General features: G+C 40.0%; 1 protein-coding gene across 16 annotated transcripts in view; it reads left to right on the forward strand.

The window, feature by feature from the left end:
* ANKS1B (ankyrin repeat and sterile alpha motif domain containing 1B) overlaps positions 1-24,732 on the forward strand; it is a 754,695-nt gene that overhangs the window by 444,777 nt on the left and 285,186 nt on the right. The gene's annotated exons all lie outside the window — the stretch shown is intronic.

Consider the following 24,732-nt stretch of genomic DNA (forward strand, 5'->3'; position numbering starts at 1 on the left):
GTCCCTAATTAAGGTATTTTTCTCTGTAAATATTTTGATCCTTGGATAGCTCTAGAGCTACTAAATTAACGAACAGCTTACATACAGTATGTAAGATGTACAAGTGGACTTTGGCATGAATATGTTATGATTACAAAGGCATATTTGTACATCAGTCATATTTTTCCCATTTTTCTTTTTTACCAATACTAAGTACACCTATGGGTTACTGATAGGAAAATTGTGAAACACCCATCTATTTTTATTTCCATATGTATTTTTGATTTTTCTTCCTGCCTCTACATGGCTGCTGTGTGTTCTTTTGCTTATATCAACAAAAATCTTAGCAGTTTTTGCTCCTCTTTTAAATATTCTTGATTTTAAAAGCAGAAAAATTAGACCCAAGTAAAAAATAAAATAAAAACACAAATGTAATTTGTAGGCTTCATCCATCCAATAAAAGTTCTTAAATGGATTTCATTGTAGCGAAACTTGCAACCACTAGTATCTTACATATTCTGTAGCTTTAGAATTACGAAAGCAGATGAGCATAAATCATAAAAAGATTACAAAAGGGAAAATGTTCACCAGGGGTCATAGATGGCATAACAAATGTGTAGAGGTGCACCTACCACTAGTAAACAGTGAGCAGGTAGGAGCTACAGAAATTGACTTGGATTGCTTTCCAAACATTTACTAAAGCTGTAGGAGCCTGATCCAAAGTCCATTGGCATCAATTTGAACACTGTCATTGACTTCAGTGGGCAAGTCCTAAATTGCTCATTGACATAATTATGTAACTGTATCTATTTCAGCATGAAGTTCTTTTAGTAAATACCCAAACCAAACTTTTTCAGGTGCCATGTGAGTTAAGTTATGGCATAGGTGTTTGTACGGTAACCACAGCATTCTGGTCAGCTTAGTCTACTAGTTCTTTTCTAATTTAATTTCTTCTTGAATATATATTACAGTTAAAACATACAATTTCCAGTGATGTTATTTGGAGTTCGGTGCATGTATGAATAAGAGATTAGAACCCTACATTGAATTAAATAATTAAACATATTGCTGTGAAATAATGTTGTAATGAAACAAGAATGATATAATAACTTTTCAGTATTTACAATAATTTGATATGCTGTAGTTTGGGCCACAATATATCAAATATTCTATTGCAGCAAAAAAGTGATCATAAAATCATAATTTGCTGGTTTATATGTTATTATTTTGCAAACATCATCATTACATAATGTAACAGGTTTCTCCTGGCATAATTCAAAAAATGTTTATTGTCACTAAAATACTTTCCTTTCTATCCAAAATTATAGAGGAAAATTAAACCTGGAATGTAGATATTAAAATTGGAGAATAAAGGTCTGTTAGGGTAATAGGAAAAATGAGATATCTATTAACCTTAAATGTGGAGTGTTACATTTTTCTAAAATATCAGAAAATTGTTTATTTTAATCAAAATTGTTTACATATTCATCTACTTTATGTAAACTTATTTATTCAGTTGTAGACTTGGCTAAAATCGGTTGGCTGTCTGCTTTTGAACAACATTATTGTTTTAATGCAATGAAAAATCAGTTAGACATGTCTGTTCTTCATTCTGTACCATATTTCTGCTTTTGTTTTTCCGAAAGCACATTCTGACCTGCATTTATTCATCTTGTTACCTAAGCAACAGCCACTGCACTCCTATTATATATGATGTAGTAGTACAAGTCTTACTAAATGTTTAGAACAAGAAAGGGAATATCATGATATAATTAATGTTAGAAATATCATACCATATCTGAGAACAAATATATTATATTTAGGCAACTCTCAGCAGCAAAATTTTACTAATTAAATTAACATTCTGGTAAGTAAGGTATTTTTTAGATAAAAGGATTTCATGCTAAATCATTCATTAGATTCATAGAAATTATATCCTTGGGTTTATTCTCCCCTCACTGTGCAGGGAAGATAGGCACTTAACTAGCATTACAATTAAGAAGATTTACTCTCACAATTTTCTGTGCACGGACTCAAGAAATAACCTCTTTACCTATAAACTTCACCATCTGAATTATTCTTTTCCAGTAGTTTGTCAGTTCACATAGGAGTTGTTACAATTATTTTAAAATATAGCATTTAAAATCAGTATTTGAAAAATTGCTCTTGCTTTTCTTACCAAACCTGTTTCTATTTTTAGAGTATTTGTGCACACAGCAAGCAAAATTCCTGTCATATTATTATTATAATAATAGAGCATCAACCATATAACATTTAATGGGACATACATAGGTTCAGTCCCAAGACTTGGCTAATAGTCACTTGTAGAGATAGAATCAAGCTCAAACATATCCAGTCATTATTGTGATTATATTTTTTATTTTATTGTAATGTGTCAAACAAAGGGTTGTTGTATCCTTTTGGATGTACAAACTTGCAGTAAAAGTTTGGTGCAGTGCTGTGGAAGTGTGGTAGAGACATTGATAACATAGAAAATCTGACAATGTAAAGATTCATTTGCAATTAAACTGACTCCCAGACAGAGGAGGATTTATATCCTGACAATTAGACCAGTACAACTAGTTGTAAATTAGAATAAGTTGTCTGGATCTAAGCAATGAGGAAACCAAATGAACTAATGGACACCCTGATGGATGGATGAAAAATACATGAGATCATAGGCTAGTTGGTTGGTGTCCTTGCATATGTCTGTTTATAACTTTGGAGATTGATCATAGACACTTTCATTTTTGATTAGTGAGATGGATGCCCACAAACCATTGCAACAAATCAGATCACAGTATCTATTCGGGACTAGTTCTGACTGAGGGTTGCGTATGACCATGCATTTTACATTTTCCTAAGAGTTTAAGTTGAGATGTTTAAATCATATCACTTGCTTAATATTACAGTCTGACCAAATTGAGCTCTCTGAGACCTATAAACATTATGTGAGAGGAATGTGGACCAGACCACCAAAAAGAGGCAGAGTTCATAGAAAAATATGAGACATTTGATTTGATGGACAAATTATTTTTATCTTCCAACACTTACTGTTCACTAGTATCCAAACATTTAACAGTCCATTAACTTTAATTGGCATTTTGACACTGGAACAATGGTTAGCCCAACATTTTATCCTTCCACTACTTACATATATGGGCCCCTATTTGTCCAGGTACTTATACGGCCTCCAACACCATAGTATCTGACATCTCCCAAATATTGATACATTTATCCCCATTTCACAGATGGGGAACTGAGGCACAGAGAAATTGACTGACATGGCCAAAGTCACACAGGATGTATGTATCTCCTGAGTACCCATTAAACAGCAAGACCCCCTCTTATTATGCAGGAGCACAGGCATCAGCAATTTAGCCACCTCCTACATATGTACATTGGGGGCAGATGAGAGTCACTGCATCCTCTCTCCTTTCTTCACTACCCAGTTTCCTTAGAGCATGCTTCCAAATTGAATTCATAGAAACTCCAATTAAAATTAATGGGATCTGCAGGTGCTCTGCACCTCTGAAAATCAGGCCACTTTTACTTAGGTGCTAAGATTTAGGCACCCAAGCTTTAAAAATGTTTTACTCAATTTCTAGTCACAACAGTTCAAATTACATCTGGATGCATGTGCAAATTTGCATTACTCCTTTAACTTCTCTGTCACCTTTTTCCTTCCTAATGGCTGATTTACGTGGGGGCTGAGTTAACTGCTGGAGTTATATTTTTGTTGTATTAAATGGTGTCTTTTTAAAATATTGTCACACTGTCTAGAACCAGACAGATTTTTTAAAATATATTTCCATAAATCAAATAATTTTATCAGGTGTAAATGCAATATATTCTCTCTTTCCCATTTTCGACTCTTGCTCATTTTCAAAGGAGTAAAAATCAAGCATATCAAGCTTAAGGAGATTAAGGGGTGACATGATAGTGGTCTTCAAATACTTGAAAGGCTACATAAAAAAGACAGAGAAAAGTTGTTATCTCTTGCCACAGAGGCCAGGACAAGAGGCAATGGGTTCAAACTAGAGCATAGCAGATTTAGATTAAATCTCAGGAAAAACTTCCAAACTGTAAGAACAGTAGGACAATGGAACAGACGGGCCTAGAGAAGTTGTGGAAGCTCCTTCACAGGAGGTTTTCAAAGGGAGGCTGGATAGCCATCTGTCTTGGATGGTTTAGACACAACAAATCCTGCATCTTGGCAGGGGGTTAGACTAGATGACCCTTGCAGTTTCTTCTAACGCTGTGATTCTATCTGAATAACCTAAACTCAGCTTTAGTGCAATTTGAAGTATGAGATAGGTAATTGTAGACACCGATTACTTTATATACAGTTACTCTCAAAATATGTATCTTAAATGCAATTATTTAATGGGTCTACTTGTGTGACTGGGAAAATCAGGATTGGGCACTAATACATTACTAGTTTAGGTTGTGCTACAAAAGTGCACTGAGCTAAAAATATGCACTACTCTAAGAAAGAGGGTTAGGGTTAAATACCGTCTCTTCTGTGTGTAAGCACAATTAGGTGTCACCATTGCGTTGTTTAAAAAGAGGGGGAAAATTGAGACCACATGTTTAAAGAATTTTCTTGTTGTCCATAAGTATTAGTGTACACAAAATTAGCAGCAAGTATTTTCTGTGAAAGCTGAGTTGAAACAACTGAAATTCAATTAACATGGTATATTCAAGCATGACTCTCTAGAGTGGCAAAAAGAACTGCAGACTGATTCTGCTTCCGTTGAATAATAAGAATAATACCTAGCTCTTATACAATGCTTTTTGTAATAATAGGTTTTAGAGCAGTAGTTTTCAACCTATGGTCCGCAGACTCAGGGTGTCCACAGACTATGTCTAAGATTTCCAAAAGGGTCCATGCCTCCATTTAAATGTTTTTAGAGGTCTGCAAATGAAAAAAGTTCGAAAACCACTGATGTAGAGTATTAATCAATGAGACATCAAATCAGGCCTGCCGACAGCAATTCGGGGCCCCAGGGCAGAACAGTCAATGGGCCCCCAGCCCGTGCAGACGCAGTCTGCCTGACATTTGGGTGGCGCTGTGCCTGTGCTGGCTGGTGCCCAGTGAGTTGCCACCTGTGCTGCGAGGCGCGCTCTTCCAGCACGGCCAGGGCTTCCACATGCCACCCCAGCTGCCTTTGCTGCTGCCCGTACCACCCCATGTGCGCCTAGGAGCCCTCCAGAAGTGACTAGTGGGAGGGACACAAAGGGGGGGCACCAACTAAGGGGGGGAAATGTGACCCCTCCTGTGTGACCTCCCACGTGACTCCTCCCCACCGCGATCCCAGGGCCCTCCTCCCCATCCCACGTTACCTGGGCAGGGGGCTCTGTCCTCCTGCTGTGCTGGCCCAGCTCCCCCTGACTATTTGGCTACTCTGCTGGTAGTCAGGCTCTGGAGCCACTCCTGGATGCTGCCCAGTGCAGCACAGCAGCTGCCTGGGAGAGCGTCTGACTGCGGCAGCAGCAGGCTGCCTCCCCAGGCTTAGCTACTGGTGACAGTGGCCAAGCAAGCCGGAGCCCCCTCCCCAGCATCCCAAGAAGCTGAGCCTGGGCAGGGACAGGGCTGCCGCTGTCGCCGCTCCCTGCCTTGGCCAAGCTCAGCTTCTGGGGACTGAAGCCGACTCTGAGCATGCCAGGGAGGGCTCCGGCTCACGTGGCCACTGTCCCTAGAGAAGCTGAGCCCAGGGCAGCTGCTGCGCTGCACCGGGCAGCATGGCCAGAAGAGGAGAGGCTCTGGCCCTGCCCCTTTCTTCCCCCAGCTGGGGCTGGCTGCTGGGTTGAGTGCCTCGAGCAGGCATCTGGGGAGGGCGGGCTGCCGACCCTTCCCCCCACCCTGGCATCGCCTCTGAGCCCTGAGGCCTGCCCGGGCAATTTAAAAGGGCCCGGGGCTCCCAGCCACAGCCACTGCAGCGGTGGTGGCTGGGGGGCCCTGGGCAATTGCCCCCTGTGCCCCCACCGTCAGCGAGCCTGCATCAAATGGTCATGTCAACTGGTTTATTAATCAAAGATTAGACATCTAGGATTAATCAGCATGAATACAGAAAGGTCGTGTATACTGATTCGGGGTCCAGGCTTGTCCACTTCCACTGGTCCACATTGTTAACATTTTCATGTATATTTATACATTACTTGGTAACCTCATATTACAGTTTGTGGTTGACTGCATTACTGAGCATTATCCAATTATTATCAAATGTCAACATATTCCATTATGCTCTAAATTTCCAGTTACAAAGAATCATAACAACTTTTAGCCTATTTAGCAAGAGCTTAACATGGGTTTAAAACAAGTGTCTTAACCAGTCATTTCATTTTGCTCTTTGCGGTTGGTTAGATACTCACATTTAACATTTTCTGCAAGGTGATTTACATTATTTTGCTAATAGTTTCCCGTTTCTCCTTTTACAATGTGTCTACCTGCTTCTCCCTTTCTTGTGCTTTTTGTTAGTTTGTTATTCACTTAGCAAAAAAACAACCTTAAGCAACTGCAAAAACAGGTTATAAAAGGGTCATGCCCTTAGACACATTTCTGTTCTGTCAGTAGTATATTTTACATGCATTTATATGCCAATATAAAGTCAAATATATCTTTTAGTTCTTGTGACAAAACTTATGAGGGATTCTGGAAATGCTTAGGCTTGTATGACATTTTCATCTGTTGATCTCACAGCACTTTGCAAAGGCAGGTAAGAACCATTCTCCCAATTTTACAGATGAGGAAACTGAAGTACAGGGAGATGAAGTAGCTTGCCCAGTGTCACCCAGCAGACCAGGTACGGAGCCAGGAACAGACCCCAGCTCTCCTGAATCTCAGTCCAATGTTCTTTCCTTTAATCCAACAGTTCTCAAACTGTAGGTCAGGACCCCAAAGTGGGTTGCAACCCGATTTAATGGGGTCGCCAGGGCTGGCATTACACTTACTAACTGGGGACCGGGATCAAAGCCCAAGCCTCACTGCCCAGGGCCAAAACTTAATCATGAGCCCCACCACCAAGGTCCGAAGCTGAAGGCCAAGTGTTTTAGCCCTGGGTGGCAGGGCTCAGGTTACAGGCCCCTTGCCTGGGGCTGAAAGCCTTGAGCTTTGGCTTTGTCTCTCCCAACCACCCCCTGGTGCGACAGGACTCAGGCAGGCTCAGGCTTCAGTCCCCCCTCCTGGGGTCATGTAGTAAGTTTTGTTGTCAGAAGGGGGTCAAAGAACAATGAAGTGTGAGAACCCCTGCTGTAAGCCACACTGTCTGCCACAGTGACATATTGTCATTGAAGTCAATGACAAGATTCCCAAGGCTCAGAAGTGACTCTACCTGAAATAAAGTGTATGATGCTACTCCTTAGAATTAGGAAGGATACAGAAAAACAGATGAAAATATAAAGAGAGACAACAAAAATGATATAAAGACTGAAAATTGACAAAAGAGTTAAAACTGAGGGAAATATGTATATAGTTCAGAAAAGAGAAGACTTGAGGGACATATGGTGACTGGATATTTCAATTTATATTCTAGAATATAGATGAAAGAAGAGAAATATTTACAGTGTAAGTTGACAATAGGAATCGAAAGGAAAAGTTTGGTTATTATGTAACCTATCAGGGGGAAGGTCTTAACACCAAGAAAAATTGCGCGTTGTAAAAGATTTCAAAGGAAGCTGGTCAATGCACCATTATGGAAATATTTGAGAACAATATTGCCTGATAGGAAGGAAATAGTTGGGAGGTAAACTCATCTTGCACAATGATTAACTAGTAGTATTCCCAGACTACATTAAGGATGCAGCCATTAGGAGATAGCAGTACAAAAGGACTTGATTACAAGTAATTACATTTTGAAAAATTAAAGGCGTTAATAGGTAAAGCTTAATGGCTAGAGGTTCTATAAGATAACTGGACATGTGCATAAGATCCTGAGAGATACTGTAATCAAGGCAGAGCAGATAACTATCTCCATACAAAATAAAATTAGGTAGTATGAGGGGAAAACTGGGTATACCAGCAGCTGCTTAAGGAGTGGAAGTGAAAAGTAAATTAAATCTAAAATAAAAAAGAGAGAATACAAAGTATGAACAGGTAGTAAAAGCAGCAAAGGACACTAAGGGAAAAATTAAGCAAGCAAAATGATGTCATACTAACTAGGGAATTGAAATGAAATAAGAAAAAGTTTATAAATATGTCAAGGTTAAAACAAATATTAAGGAAAATATATGACTGCTGTTAAGTTCAGATAATAGAAGACACAGAGAATGTTCTGAAATACTAGAGACTTATTTTGTTTTTTTGCATAAAGAATAAAGTAGGAAGCTGAGTGAAATACAGTAAATGTTAATGAAGACCTCAGAGATATTAGGGACACAAAATTTATAGGAGACAGTTAAAAGAATACTTAGATAATTAAAATATATGAATCATCAGGGTCAGAAGATATTTGTACAAGGGTCTTAAGAAATTGGCAGAGGAAATATTAGATCTATTGGCAATCCTCTCTGAGAATTTATATGGAAGACATGAGGGACTAGAGGACTAGCAAAAATGCAAAATAGTACCAAGATTCATTTCAGAGAGCAGGATTGCACTCTGGGTACACAGTCCCACTTTACTGATCTATTTTCACTAAACCCTCCCCATTGAGACAATCTGGTGCACCATCCCAGGAGGAAATTGGTAGCAACATTATTACCACTAGATAGCTACTGCCAGTAGTGTTGGGCTTGATGGTGCGGGACGAGAGTAGAGGATAGTATGCAGCAAAGGGAAAAGATTTATTGTACCAGAGACAGTGCCTCTCATCAGTAAGACAAGCAAGCATTACCTCCATCAAAGCCAGTTCAAACATCAAGAAGCCGGAGAAGCTATGGAGGAGGGCCTAATTACCTGCCCATAGCTAAGGGGAATGGGGGAAATTGTGACATGACCCTTTTAAAATAATTTTCTTTCTTCACATGCCTTTGTTTACTGCACACCCTGCTCAGAATACTGAATTATTAATTTACTCATGGGCTTATTTAAGTTTTCACAAACATTAACAAATGTGTTTCATAACTCCCCAGTGAAATGAGGGAGTATTATCCCGATTTTACAGATGGGGAGCTAAGGCACAAACAGATTCGGGTCAGACGTATCTGATAATTTTAGATGCCCAATGTGAGACATCCAGGACCTGATTTTTCAGAGCACTTAACATTATGTAGCACTTTATATATTCAAAGCACAGCTCCCAGTGACTTCAATTGTAGATATGAGTGTTTAGCACTTCTGCATGTCAAACTGTAGGGTCCCAAATTCGGCACCCAAATGAGGATACACCAATATTATTGAACATTTGTGATAAGTTTGGTTTAAGTGACTTGTTGAGCATCGCATAGGAGCTCTCTGGCAGAGACAGGGATATAGCCCCATTATCTAGGGTAGCATGCAATAACCTTAACCATGAAACTATCCTTTCTCTTCCTAGAGTCTCCTGCCTCATTCACTACACACCTTCCAACTTCTGCAAGAAATGAGGCAAGGGTCCGACAAGTCACAGTCTCCTTTATTACATAATCCTGATTCATCTTCAGAGTAGATCTAGTCTGTACCCTGAATGAGGCAAGGGTCCAGTGGGAAAAAATAGTATGTGATCATGTAATTAGACTGTAGTATAATGTATACACACAACCAGGCTGAATTAATGCTGCACAAGCAACCTTAATTCTAGTGTGGTAGCCATGTTAGTCTGTATCAGCAAAAACAATGAGAAGTCCTTGTGGCACTTTAGAGACTAACAAATTTATTTTGTGGGCTAAAACCCACTTCATCAGATGCATGGAGTAGAACATACAGTAGGAAGATATAAATACACAGCATATGAAAAGATGGGAGTTGCCTTACCAAGTGGGGGGTCAGTGCTAACAAGCCAATTCAATTAAGTTGGAAGTAGACAATTCTCAACAGTTGACAAGAAGGAGTGGAAATCACTTTTGTAGTGTTAATGAGGCCAATGTAAACAAGGTGGCCCATTTCAAACAGTTGACAAGAAGGTGTGAGTATTTAGCAAGGGGAAATCAGTTTTTATAAAAACAATGAGGAGTACTTGTGGCACCTTAGAGACTAACAAATAAATTTAGTTTTTGTAGTGACCCATCCACTCCCAGTTTTTGTTCAGGCCTAATTTGATGGTGTCCAGTTTCAAATTAATTCCAGTTCTGCAATTTCTCATTGGAGTCTGTTTTTGAAGTTTTTTTGTTGAAGAATTGCCACTTTTAAGTCTGTTGTTGATTGACCAGGGAGATTGAAGTGTTCTCCTACTGGTTTTTGAATGTTATAATACTTGATATCAGATTTGTGTCCATTTATTCTTTTGCATAGAGACTGTCCGGTTTGGCCAATGTACATGGCAGAGCAGCATTGCTGGCACATAATGGCATATATCACATTGGTAGATGTTCAGGTGAATGTGCCCCAATGGTGTGGCTGATGTGGTTATGTACTATGATGATGTCCCTTGAATAGATATGCGGACATAGTTGGCACCGGGTTTGTTGCAGGGTTTGGTTCCTCAGTTAGTGTTTTTGTTGTGTGGTGTATAGTTGCTGGTGAGTATTTGCTTCAGGTTGGCGGGCTGTCTGTAAGTGAGGACTGGCCTGTCTCCCAAGGTCTGTGAGAGTGAGGGATCATCCTTCAGGATAGCTTGTAGATTCTTGATGATGCGCTGGAGAGGTTTTAGTTGGGGGCTGTAGGTGACAGCTAGTGGTGTTCTGTTACTTTCTTTGTCGGGTCTGCCCTGTAGTAGGTGACTTCTGGGTACCCTTCTGGCTCTGTCAGTCTGTTTCTTCACTTCACCAGGTGGATACTGTAGTTTTAAGAACATTTAATAGAGATCCTGTAGGTGTTTGTGTCTGTCTGAGGGATTGGACAAATTCGGTTGTATCTTAGAGCTTGGCCGTAGACAATGGATCGTGTGGTGTGGTCTGGATGAAAGCTGGAGGCCTGTAGGTAAATATAGCGGTCAGTAGGTTTCCGGTATAGGGTGGTGTTTATGTGACCATTGCTTATTAGCACTGTAGTGTCCAGGAAGCGGATCTCTTGTGTGGACTTGTCCAGGCTGAGGTTGATGGTGGGGTGAAAATTGTTGAAATCCTGGTGGATTTCAAAAATACTAACCCAGGAAACAAACCCTGCAACAGACCCCAGTGCCAGCTATGTCCGCATATCTATTCAAGGGACACCATCAAAGGACATAACCACATCAGCCTCACCATCAGGGGCACTACTTCCAACTTAACTGAATTGGCTTGTTAGCACTTGTCATAAATATAAAGGGAAGGGTAAATCCCTTTAAAATCCCTCCTGCCCAGAGGAAAAATCCTCTCACCTGTAAAGGGTTAAGAAGCTAGGATAACCTCGCTGGCACCTGACCAAAATGACCAATGAGGAGACAAGATACTTTCAAAAGCTGGGGGGGAGGGAAAAACAAAGGGTCTGTCTGTGTGATGCTTTTGCCGGGGACAGAACAAGAATGGAGTCTTAGAATTTAGTAAGTAATCTAGCTAAATATGTGTTAGATTATGATTTCTTTAAATGGCTGAGAAATTAAGCTGTGCTGAATAGAATGAATATTCCTGTCTGTGTGTCTTTTTGTAACTTAAGGTTTTGCCTAGAGGGATTCTCAATGTTTTGAATCTAATTACCCTGTAAGGTATTTACCATCCTGATTTTACAGAGGTGATTCTTTTTTACTTTTTACTTCTATTAAAATCCTTCTTTTCAGAAACTGAATGCTTTTTCATTGTTCTTAAGATCCAAGGGTTTGGGTCTGTGGTCACCTATGCAAATTGGTGAGGATTTTTACCAAACCTTCACCAGTAAGTGGGGTGTAAGGGTTGGGAGGATTTTGGGGGGAAAGGCGTTTCCAAACAACGCTTTCCTAATAAAAATAAACCCAGATAAACATTTGGTGGTGGCAGTGGAAGTCCAAGGGAGAAGGGTAAAATAGTTTGTACCTTGGGGAAGTTTTAACCTAAGCTGGTAAAAGTAAGCTTAGGAGGTTTTCATGCAGGTCCCCACATCTGTACCTTAGAGTTCAGAGTGGGGAAGGAACCTTGACAGCACTTAATTGAATTGGCTCGTTAGTACTGACCCCCTCCCTTGGTAAGGCAACTCCCATCTTTTCATATGCTGTGTATTTATACCTCCCTACTGTATGTTCCACTCCATGCATCTGGTGAAGTGGCTTTTAGCCCACAGAAGCTTATGCCCAAATAAATTAGTTACTCTCTAAAGTGCCACAAGGGCTCCTCATTGTTTTTGCTTAATTCTAGCATTTCCTAACTTGAAAGCTTGACTTTGCAATCTTTATAATGCTCTTTTAATTTATTTTTGTGTGACATTAACTAGATTTTTAAAAAAGCAAACTAAAAAAACCCCAGATATTTCATCATGTGGCATCATATTGCGACCTACAGCATTCATAACCAGGGCTGGAACCTTTAGATCCACTACACAGACTTCCACCACTTGAGCTAACAGAATAATGAATAGCATTAGTAGGTTGTCATCTTTCATGTGGACCAGCACTAAAGGAGGAGGAGACGCATTGCCAATGTGGTTCACAGTTATTTGCTGACAGTAGAGGAATGGTTGAGACTCAGGAATCTTGAGTTCTATTCCATGCTCTGGAGGGGCGTGTGCTCTAGGAATCACAGACCTTTGTGCCTGTTATCCCCAAGCTTGAGCCGTTCTGTCCCATCCCGTCCAATGTAACCCTAATGCAGTCCTGTTGCTTCCCCATCCAAGTCTCATTATCCTTTCCTTCCCAGTCTTAGTCTCCCCTCCTCAGACTTCTCTTCCAAGTCCCAGTCTCCTTGCCCAGCCACTTACTCTCCCACTCTTGGTTCCTTGTCCAATTCCAAGTATCCCATTCTCTCTCTGCCCCCATTTCATGTCTAAATGCCCAGTCATTTCCAGTCCCCCCTCTTCCTGGCTCTTCATCCAGTCTCTCTCTCCCCCCATCCAGCTTCCACCCTGCCCCTTTTTTCCACCTCACACTGGCTCCCTTTTCCCTCCTCAGGCTCCTCCTCTCTCTCTCTCTCTCCCTCTCCCAGTCTCCTTATTCAGGCAGTCCCAGTCAACCCTCTTTCCCCCAGCAATTTGTCTGATCTCAGTGTCCCTCCTTCTCAGCTGGTTCCCAGTCTCCACCACCCACATTTCCCTCACCAGCTCTGAATCCCAGTCTCCTTGCCCAATCAATCCCACTGCTCTCCTTGGCTCCTAGTCTCCCCATAATTGCCCCTATCGGAGACTGAGGCCAGGGGTATGTTTATACTTTGAATTGGGGGTGTACTGTAGTTCCCAGTTCAAGGACATATACTCACTCTAGATCTGATCAAGCAAGTGCACTAAAACTACCGGATAGCCACAGCAGTGCAAGTGATGGGAAGGGCCAGCTGCCCTGAGTATACACCCATCTGAGATGCTAGGCATGTACATAGGGCAGCTAGCCCCTTTGACTATTTGCACTGCCACAGCTAAACTCTAATTGCAGCACACTAGCTTGATCAGAGCTCACGTGGTACATGGGATCCCTGCTCTCAGTTCCAGTGCCTGGCTCCACCCTGGCCTGGAAAAGCAATTACAGGGTAAACTGTCTTCATCTCTTTTCGCTGGGGCTAGAGCATGCTCAGTCACTCTGAAGGAACAGCGCATATGAAGTCCTGTCAACACTAGGCATTGTGAGAGGCTGGAGCATGCTCAGTCAGGATGAAATCTACAGAGATTTTAGTTTTTAAAACTGCATGTGGTCTCTACTGAGCATTTGTGAATTGATTTTTTAAAAGGCTTATAACTTGGCCAAATTTGCACAGATTTTCACAAGAAAAGCAAAGGCATATCCCTGACACAAAAGTCAACTCCTGCCAAATTTCTAGTTCCTGCTTCAAAACACAGCAATGCTAGGGCATTTCAAAGAAAAGATCTCAAGAATTAAAATGGGCAAAACAATGTATTTTTTCCTAACTTCATTCTCTGCAATGGCTAGATCATGATGGCTGAAATTTCCTCCCCTCAAAAAGGTCAGCCTGAAGCAGATGCCTAGCATAGAAAATGTCAGCCCAAACAGTTAAAGTTCGGCAATATTATAAGCACCTGTAAACAAGGTCTTATAATGGGAAGAAGGAGCAATCTTAATAATAGGTGGTGCTACCAAACCTTCCTTCAATTTAACTCAAAATTATCTGGGTACCCAATCTTATTAATATTCATCCTCCCTCTGCCATTTCTTTTAATTGATTTTCTGACTGGCAAAGCCCCAGAGTCAAATTCACTGCTGGTAAATTCATTTGGCTTCACTAGTGTTGCACCTGCTTATACCACAAGTGGCCAGTTTGACCTCCAGTCTTTTACTTAATCCACTTTTGATGGTAGTATAGTTTCAAGAAACAAGTAATGCAAACAAGTTAGCAAATAATTAAAGAACCTGAATTTTGCAAAGAATTATTTATGTATTCTTACCATTGAGACTTATTAGAGTTCCTCATATAACTCCAGTTAGTGTACAGGTGAGATACCATCTCTTAACAACAATAAATTTTATTTCTCTTATTTTGTATCTTCTGAAGCTGATGCTAAATATAACTGTTGATAACATCTAACCCCATGTCTCAGTTGAAATCACAAGTTCCAGACCTTTATTAATAGTCTTTCATGCAGTACGGTATTGAGTTATTGAAATCCAAGCAGACTATCTTTACCACTTTTATTCATGTCAGCTCCTCAGAGAAGTTAATCACATTTATTATATACAACTTCCCCTGCTTTAAAGTTGTGTTAACAGTCTTTGACTGGACAGTATCAATTCAAAAGTTATTATTTTGACTCCAACAAAATATCTAGATGTGAGTTAGGCAGTACCAGAAAAAACAAGGATCTCATCAGGAACAGCTTGGAGGAATAAGTTCAGTGCAAATACAAATGCCATAATAACAGATGCAAAACCTTGAGACGTAGCTTCACTGCTGCAATGATCAATACTTCCCACAAAACACCTTTCAAGATCCATGGGTCCTATATATGCTTATCACAACATGGGGTGTACCTCATCCAGTGCACTAAATGCCCCAACAACAACTACGTGGGTTACATAAGACAATCACTACACTCTCAAATGAACTCACACATAAAAAAGATAAAAGACAAAACTGCCATGTTACCCATGGATGAACACTTCAAAAAGCGATCTGACCTCTCATTCTTCATCCTCAGAGGAAACCGGCACAACACCACACCTTCAAAAGATGATCCTGGGAGCTTAAATTCATAACTTTGTCAGAAATTAAAAACCATGGACTCAGTAAAGACACTGGGTTTATGGCTTATTGCAACAGTCTATCACCTACTAACGCTCCTTTGTCCTACAACTTCAGAGGTGTTATCTGCCCACTTCACCTCAAATGGTCTCTTACAATAGTGGTTCTCAACCAGGGGTACTCAGAGATCTTCCAGGGGGTATATCAACTCATCCAGATATTCACCTAGTTTTACAACAGGCTACATAAAAAGCAATAGTGAAGTCAGTACAAACTAAAATTTCATAAAGACAATGACTTGTGTATACTGCTCTATATATTATACACTGAAGTGTAAGTATAATATTTGTATTCCAATTGATTGATTTTATTATTATACAGTAAAAATGAAAAAGTATTTTCCAGTAATAGTGTGTCTGGGACACTTGTATTTTTATGTCTGATTTTGTAAGCAAGTAGTGTTTAAGTGAGGTAAAACTTGAGGGTATGCAACACAAATCAGACTCCTGAAAGGGGTACAGTTGTCTGGAAAGGTTTAGCGCCACTGTCTTACAACATGCTAACTCCTCATGCTAAACAATCTGATCCACCTTGTATTTAGCTGTGACACTCTGAGTACCTTTCCTAGACCTGAAGAAAAGCTCTGTGTAAGCTTGAAAGCTTGTTGCTCTCACCAGCAGAAGTTAGTCCAGTAAAATATATTACCTCATTCACCTTGTCTCTCTCATTGTTAGGTTTATATGTTAACAGTATGTTGATGAGCATGTGTTGATGAGCCATGGCCCAGCCATCCTATGCCAGGGCAAAGAGCAGGCCTAGCAGAACAGGAGACAATGTTGCAAGCCTGAAGGGGTGCGATAGCTGCAAGTTCCCTCTGAGCACTGGAGGCCAACTGAGCCCCAGATAACCAGCAGAGCTGAGCAGTAACTATGTCCCTAATGATTATGGGCTCAGTGCTGCAATGCATTTAGCACTCAAGTCCCAGTTCCACAAAGCTGTTAGATAAAACAAGTTTTAACTTTACTGACAGGGGTTTTAGAACAATTTGTGTAGTGGGGGTGCTGACAGCCATTGACCCAAACTGTAAACCCTGTACATGATGGAAACCACTTCAAGTCAGGGGTGCTGCTGCACCCCCAGCACCTCTAGTTCCAGCACCTATGTTTACTGATATCAGTGGAACAACTCATGTGCTTAAAGCTGACCATATATTATGCACTTTGCTGGATCAGGATCTGAGAAGTAAGGATCAAACCTAATACAGAGAGAAGGCCAACTGGGCAGATCTCAGTACATTCTACAAGGCACGTATCTACCTTCCTGGAGTCTCCTCCTCCAATGGCTCCTAGTACAGTGATGTGGCCCATGCACCAGCCAAATGCTAATTAGTCTTGTTTTATCAGAATGTGGAAAGATGTTCTCTGATAATATTTTTGAGACTAATAGCATGGTATATCGACATAAAGCTCCTGGGATCATAAATATAAAGGGAAGGGTAAACACCTTTAAATCCCTCCTGGCCAGAGGAAAAACCCTTTCACCTGTAAAGGGTTAAGAAGCTAGGATAACCTCGCTGGCATCTGACCAAAATGACCAATGAGGAGACAAGATACTTTTAAAGCTGGAGCGGGGAAGAAACAAAGGCTCTCTCTGTCTGTGTGATGCTTTTGCCGGGAACAGAAAGGAATGGAGTCTTAGAATTTAGTAAGTAATCTAGCTAGATATGCATTAGATTCTGTTTTCTTTAAATGGCTGTGTCATAAATATAAAGGGAAGGGTAAACCCCTTTGAAATCCTTCCTGGCCAGGGGAAAGCTCCTCTCACCTGTAAAGGGTTAAGAAGCTAAAGGTAACCTCGCTGGCACCTGACCAAAATGACCAATGAGGAGACAAGATACTTTCAAAAGCTGGGAGGAGGGAGAGAAACAAAGGGTCTGTGTGTCTGTCTATATGCTGGTCTTTACCGGGGATAGACCAGGAATGGAGTCTTAGAACTTTTAGTAAGTAATCTAGCTAGGTATGTGTTAGATTATGATTTCTTTAAATGGCTGAGAAAAGAATTGTGCTGAATAGAATAACTATTTCTGTCTGTGAATCTTTTTTGTAACTTAAGGTTTTGCCTAGAGGGGTTCTCTATGTTTTTGAATCTAATTACCCTGCAAGATATCTACCATCCTGATTTTACAGGGGGGATTTCTTTATTTCTATTTACTTCTATTTTTATTAAAAGTCTTCTTGTAAGAAAACTGAATGCTTTTTCATTGTTCTCAGATCCAAGGATTTGGGTCTGTGGTCACCTATGCAAATTGGTGAGGCTTTTTATCCAACATTTCCCAGGAAAGGGGGGGTGCAAGTGTTGGGAGGATTGTTCATTGTTCTTAAGATCCAAGGGTCTGGGTCTGTAGTCATCTAGGCAAATTGGTGAGGCTTTTTACCAAACCTTGTCCAGGAAGTGGGGTGCAAGGTTTTGGGAAGTATTTTGGGGGGAAGGACGCGTCCAAACAGCTCTTCCCCAGTAACCAGTATTAGTTTGGTGGTGGTAGCGGCCAGTCCAAGGACAACGGGTGGAATATTTTGTACCTTGGGGAAGTTTTGACCTAAGCTGGTAAAGATAAGCTTAGGAGGTTTTTCATGCAGGTCCCCACATCTGTACCCTAGAGTTCAGAGTGGGGGAGGAACCTTGACAGGCTGAGAAAATAAGCTGTGATGAATGGAATGTATATTCCTGTTTTTGTGTCTTTTTGTAACTTAAGGTTTTGCCTAGAGGGATTCTCTAGGTTTTGAATCTGATTACCCTGTAAGGTATTTACCATCCTGATTTTACAGAGGTGATTCTTTTACTTTTTCTTCTATTAAAATTATTCTTTTAAGAACCTGATTGCTTTTTTCATTGTTCTTGAGATCCAAGGGTTTGGGTCTGTGTTGACCTATGCAAATTGGTGAGGATTTTTATCAAGCCTTCCCCAGGATACGGGGTGTACGGTTTGGGAGGATTTTTGGGGGGAAAGACGTTTCCAAGCGAGCTCTTTCCCTGTTAGACGCTTGGTGGTGGCAGCAAAAAAGTCCAAGGGCAAAAGGTAAAATAGTTTGTTCCTTGGGGAAGTTTTAACCTAAGCTGGTAAAAATGAGCTTTGGGGGTTTTCATGCAGGTCCCCACATCTGTACCCTAGAGTTCAGAGTGGGGAAGGAACCTTGACAGGATCATATTACAGCAACCTTGTTGTTGCCACGGTAACTAGAGTGGGCCAGCAAAATGAGCTACTCAGCAGCTGAATTGGAAAGAATAAGAAAAACACAGCCCAGTTCCTATGTGAAATGAATTACAATAACAAGTAAATAAAGAAAAGAAAATTGTCAACCCTTAATCAAATGTTCTTATATTTTTAGAAAGAGTATGGAGGAAATAGAGATTATCTCCAATTACCCCTTGGGTTTCAGGAACATGGAACGTAAAATTTCTGCACACACCGTGAAAGTAAATCACACCAGATTGTATAACAGAAATCTCAGGAGTGTGCAATATTAGATGGCAGCTCATTCAATCATACTATGTGTTGTGTCTGCCTTTAGGAGCAAAGGCCCCGATTTTTAAAGGTATTTAGGTGTTGCTCGTGCTCAGCTTTGCAGCACCAAACTGATTTAGGAGCCTGAGTCCCTTCTGAAAATGAGACTTAGCCAAAATTGTGCTGGCTCCTAAGCCAAACTCAACATTTTTCCCATTGACTTTCAAGTAAATAAGAGACCGCAATTCTCAGTTGTTTTGTGGCTGCTCTGTTGTGCTTGCAAATGTAATTGTCTTTAATTTGTTTATTTCTTTAATGTCAATGTTACAGATTACTATAGGCATAGCAAAATGTCCAGGAAACATAATTAAACGTGCTAAATCAACTATACTGCAAAAACACACTTTTGTTTCTAATAATTCTCATTTTCAGAGTTAATTTATCAGATTGTTTTTAAAAGATGTAAACATAAAAGAAAAAAATCAGTTCAGGTACTAAATTCCTTACTGATGCTTATTATTTTTAATATTATACTATGGAACTCAAATTTGAGCTAGCCACTTTTAATAAGATATAGTCCATGCCCCCAAAGAGTTTACCATTTAAGTCCTTGATCTTGTATTGTAATCATCACAAATGGACTGCTGCATCTCTGTGTATCACAGTGAGTTATCAGGATCAACGTTTTAGATCTGATACAACTGAGGATGACAAATTATAGCAAGGCCAGGAAGGACAAGTTTGATAAAAATAAAATGCAGTTATCTTAAGATGTGTGCGTGAGTAGTACTGTGGGACTTTTCTAGAAGTGACGGGTGGTTTAAGTTTATTACAGACATACTAGTCTCATCTTTATAGTTGAATTCCATTTTTCACTTAAAGCAGGGATTCAACATCTTTATGTGTGAAAAATACAGCGTTTTCTACCCAAACTTACAGCACTTACTTCTGAACTAAAAAATATTTTTTCTGAGAATATACATGTTAATTAGTTTAACTTAAAATTATTTTAAAATGGGTCCTTTAAGGAATTTAGCATTTAATTCAACATCTTTTCCTTTGTCTCCAATTACCTTAATTATGTAATAATACAGACTCTTCAAAATTATTTAAAATTAATTGAAATCTTGTGCATAATCTACATTTGAAGAAATTAGGCTGTAATTAAACTAAATCATTAATAATTGTTATAGCTAATTATTGTGATTATATAGATTACATGTAGGGTTAGATCAACAGTTCAGGTAATTCTTAAGTGAGTCACTGTGACATCAAAAATAATTAATCATTTCTTTATAGATAATCTACATAGAACAATTCTGTTGTTTGTAATGAGGAAGAAGTGTCAACAGTTCTCATTGGTTGATTACTTGGTCCAACTGTCACTGCCGTTTGAAGGTTTCTGGTTGATGATAGTTTGGGCATCTGTCCTTGAAAGGCTCCTGATGGCATTGCTGCCTCAGCTCCTGTGAAGCAACTTTGTGGGGGAAACCCTTAAAGTGCAGACAGACTGGGACTCAGGAGCTACTTGGCTCCTCTCATCCTCCCTTTCACATAATGCTGACCTCACCAACATAGCCTTCTCAAACAATAAATTATCTGCAATTGTAGGGCCGGATTTATTAGTAAACATAGGTTGCTTGGATTTGTTCTACTAGTGAAAAACACCTAGAAAAACAGTTTAATTAGTCAGTGCACACTGGCTGCTTTGCACGGCATTGTATACAGGTGAAAATGCCATGAAAAATATTTTTTTTAAAAAGCGAATGTTGGTACTACATTTCTTTAAACTGTTAAAAATATTGCCTGGTAACATGCTCTTCAGGTTTCTTGTTTAGTGTTCATGTATGAATTTTTAAGAAATAGGAAATTCCAAGACAGAAAACTACAGTAAGTTGAAGTTAAGGTAGAGAGTATGTATCAGTATTGGTAACTTAAGGGTACAAGAATTACAGATATGTTGTAATTATTCCCAAGCCAAAAAATTACAAAACCAGGAAAGTCCAAGTTAAGATTACACTTAAAAGAAATCCAAACGTATTGAGTTATAGAATTGTACATTTAAGTCACTTGAAAAACCTTAACCTTCCCGGTAGTGACAGCATGGAGGAATTTTTTTTGAAAAAATCTGGTGTCTTTATTAATGAATTTAATCTAATTTAGGACCACAAATGTTAAAATGCCTTAATCATAATCAAATGGTTATTGCTTAGCATATTAAATCCATTTTTCCTCCATCCACATTTTACATACATTTCACAACGTGATGCGTGTGCATTTATCGTTGCCTCAAGATTTCTTTCTAGGCTTGTAATAGCACTGAGGACATTTTTATAGACTTATATCAGATGGAACTCTGTTAACAAAGATAGAACAAGAGTAAGACCAAAAAGCTTCTGCAGGTGATCTACACCCATCCACCCAATCACTATCATCCATCAATTTATATAAATCTTTTTTTAACCCAGTTTTGTTTTGGCCTTCTCAACATCTCCTGGAAACGAATTCCACAGGTTTACTGTGCATTGTGTGAAGTACTTCCGGCTTCCTGTTAATTTAATTGGGTGACCCCTGGTTCATGTGTTTCATGAAGCCGTAAATAACACTTCCTTATTCATTTTTTCTCCACACCATTTATGATTTTATAGACCTCTAAAATATCCCAATATCCCAATCCTTTAGTCGTCATCTCTTTTCTAATCTAAAGAGTCCCAGTCTTTTTAATTTTTCCTTATATACAAGCTGTTCTATGCTCCTAATCATTTTTGTTGCCCTTCTCTGCACATTTTCCAATACTAATATATCTTTTTTTGAGATGAGAAGACCAGAAGTACACACTGTATTCAAGGTGTGAGCATACCATGGATTTATATAGTGGCATTATGATATTTTCTGTCCTATTTTCCATCCCTTTCCTAATGGTTCCTAAAGTTCTGTTTCCTTTTTAGACTGCTGCTGCACATTGAATGGATATTTTCAGGGTACTAACCACGATGACTCTGTCTTGAGTGGCAACAGCTAATTGAGACCCCCATAATTTTGTATGTGTAGTTGGTATTATGTTTTCCATTGTGTATTACTTTGCCCTATCAGCATTATATTTCATGTATCATTTGCTTGCCCAGTCACCCAATTTAGTGAGATCCCTTTGCAACTCTTCTCAATCAGCTTTGGACTTAATTATCGTGAGTAATTTAATATCTTCTGCAAATTTTGCCATCTTGTTGTTTGTCCCCTTTTTCAGATCATTTATGAGTATATTGAACAGCACAAGTCCCAATACAGATCCTTGGGGGATCCTGCTATTTACATCTTTCCATTGTGAAAACTGACCATTTATTCTTACCCTTTGTTTCCTATTTTTTAACCAGTTACTGATCCATGGAAGGTCCTTCCCTCTTATACCATAATAGCTTAGTTTGTTTAAGAACTTTTGGTGAGAGAGCTCATCAATGGCTTTCTGAAAGTCCAAGTACATTATAGCAACTGGATTACCTTTGTCCACATGTTTGTTGGCGCCCTCAGAGCATTCTAATAAACTGGTGAGGTATGATTTCCCTTTACAAAAGCTGTGTTGGCTGTCCCCCAACATATCCTTTTTATGTATGTATCTGATAATTTTGTTCTCTACTATAGTTTCAACCAATTGCCTTGTACTGAAATTAGGTTTACCATCCTGTAATTGCCAGGATCACCTCTAGAGCCTTTTTTAAAAATAGGTATTACATTAGCTATCTTCCAGTACAGAGACTGTTTTCAGCAATAGGCTACATACCATAGTTAGTATTTCTGCAATTTCATAGTGGGCATATTGTTGTTTAAAAGGAATCTTGAACCTTTTTATTTTGTGTTTAAAGTGAATAAATACTGTCTACAAACCTAGAAATCTTTTGCTTAGTGTGAATATTAGAGTATCTTTGAGCTGTTTTGTGCATTAAAGATAGGCCATTACTGACAGAGATGGTGCTCTATTGCAACTCTACTGACCTATTCAAAGTAAATTTCTCTTTATAGGGCATATGCATATATTATATCCATATATATTACCCCTGGAATAAAGCCATATTTGGAATGGCTATATTAACCATGGGTAGAGAATGTCATAATTGATATATATGGGTATGTGATGGGGTATATTCAGCCTTTGCAACTCCTTGTTACGGGCCCACAGTCCTACTACACCCCACCTGCAGAGGAAAAGAGCAGAGAACGAAAGTCCTCCAAGCTTGCCTAGAGGACTCTCCAGAGTGGCTATTTTTGAAACAAGAGAGACCTGGTCCTCCAAGGGATAGAGGGCCTAGCAACAGCCAGTCAGGGCCCTGCTGCCCTGACCTTAGCAGTTCAGTTCCTGGCTGCAAGCAGAGTGACAAGGAAGGGTATGCATCTCTTGCCAAAGGAACTTGAAGGATAGACAGAGTTTGTTTTCTGGCTGCATTTTGTATAGCTGGGTTTGTAGGGAGAGGGAGGACCTAAGAACCTTAATGCTGAGATGAGGGTGAAACTAAAAGGGCTGGGTAGGAAAATGCCAGGAGAGGAGCCCCTCTGGACCTAGGCTGGTTACTGGAGGTTCCATCATGGTTGGCACCTATCCTCCTATCATGGAGCAGCAGTCCAGAAATACCAAAGAGAAGAGGTTAGGCAGACCCTACCAACAACCTGGTGGTATGTTTTCACTGTGGGAAGCCGGGGCACTTCAGTCAGTCATGTCATGTCGTGGAGTATGATTTCCTAGATTGTGGGATTACAGAACTGTGCAACAGCTTGGATCTCAATTTTGATCTGTGCCATAAGGCATATGTAGCCCAAGTTGAAATCGGGGGGAGGGCACTGTCCAGATTGTGGACTCAAAGTGTTCCCTCACATTGATTCAAGAGGCCTTGCTCAAACCTAACACCTTTCAATATGACAACAGTGTGAAGGTGACATAGGTACATAGAGTTGTCCACCTCTATCCTACAGGTTAGTTGCAACTGAAGGTCAGTGACCACAAACCAAAAACCCATACCTTTAATAGATATGCCCTTTGAAAGGATAGGGATCGATATTGTGGGTCCCCTAGAAAATAGCTGCATGGGGACAATATATTGGTCATAGTGAACTGTGACACACAATACCCAGAAGCGGTCCCTGTGTGCTCAGTAATGGCACATTCTGTAGTGAGGAAACTGCTACAGCTTTTCGTTTGGGTAGGCACACCCACTGAGATCCTCACAGATCAAAGGATGAACTTTATGTCCTGATTATGAAGGGAAACATGAGCACTCCTAAAGGTTAAAGCCCTCTAGACCTCCAGAAAGGTTTAATCGAACCGTGAAAAACATGTTAAAAAAATTGTATCTATAGAGAACCCTTACAATTGGGTCCAAGTCCTGACATACTGGTATGAGAGGTGCTGCAGGCATCAACAGGTTTTTCTCCTTTTGATTTACTTTATGGTGGAAAACCCCAGGGAATCCTGCACCTGTTCAAGGGGACGTGGGAGAAGCAGCCTTCCCAAGACCAAAATGAAGTCCAATACGTGGTACAGATGCATGAACACCTAGTTGTTCTTCAAATAATGTCCCTATGGGTACTCCACTCTCAGTGCGCATACACGCCTTGTGCCTCAGATGAGAGATTTTAGGTAGCAGTGTCCATTCAGCTTGCACCTATGCCCCATGCAGCCCAGTGCTCAGCAGCGTGGCTATAGAGAACTGTGCAGGCAAAACACACTCAGTTCCTTCTCAATTGCCTCAGCCTGAGACGGAGCCTCAAAAGTGTCCAAGTTGAGCTTGCTTCAACTGTATTTTTTCTCTTATCTACTAGTCAGTTAGTACGTAGTGTTATTTTTCCATTTTTTATATATATGTATATATATATACATATATATAGTGACAGAGCTCTGTCCTTGCCTCCATGGGTCCCGCGTTTCCTGGCAGATTTCGCTAGCCTCAGAGGCTCACTGTGAC

This window comes from Eretmochelys imbricata, chromosome 1 (assembly GCF_965152235.1).
Source record: "Eretmochelys imbricata isolate rEreImb1 chromosome 1, rEreImb1.hap1, whole genome shotgun sequence".
Lineage (NCBI taxonomy): Eukaryota > Metazoa > Chordata > Testudines > Cheloniidae > Eretmochelys > Eretmochelys imbricata.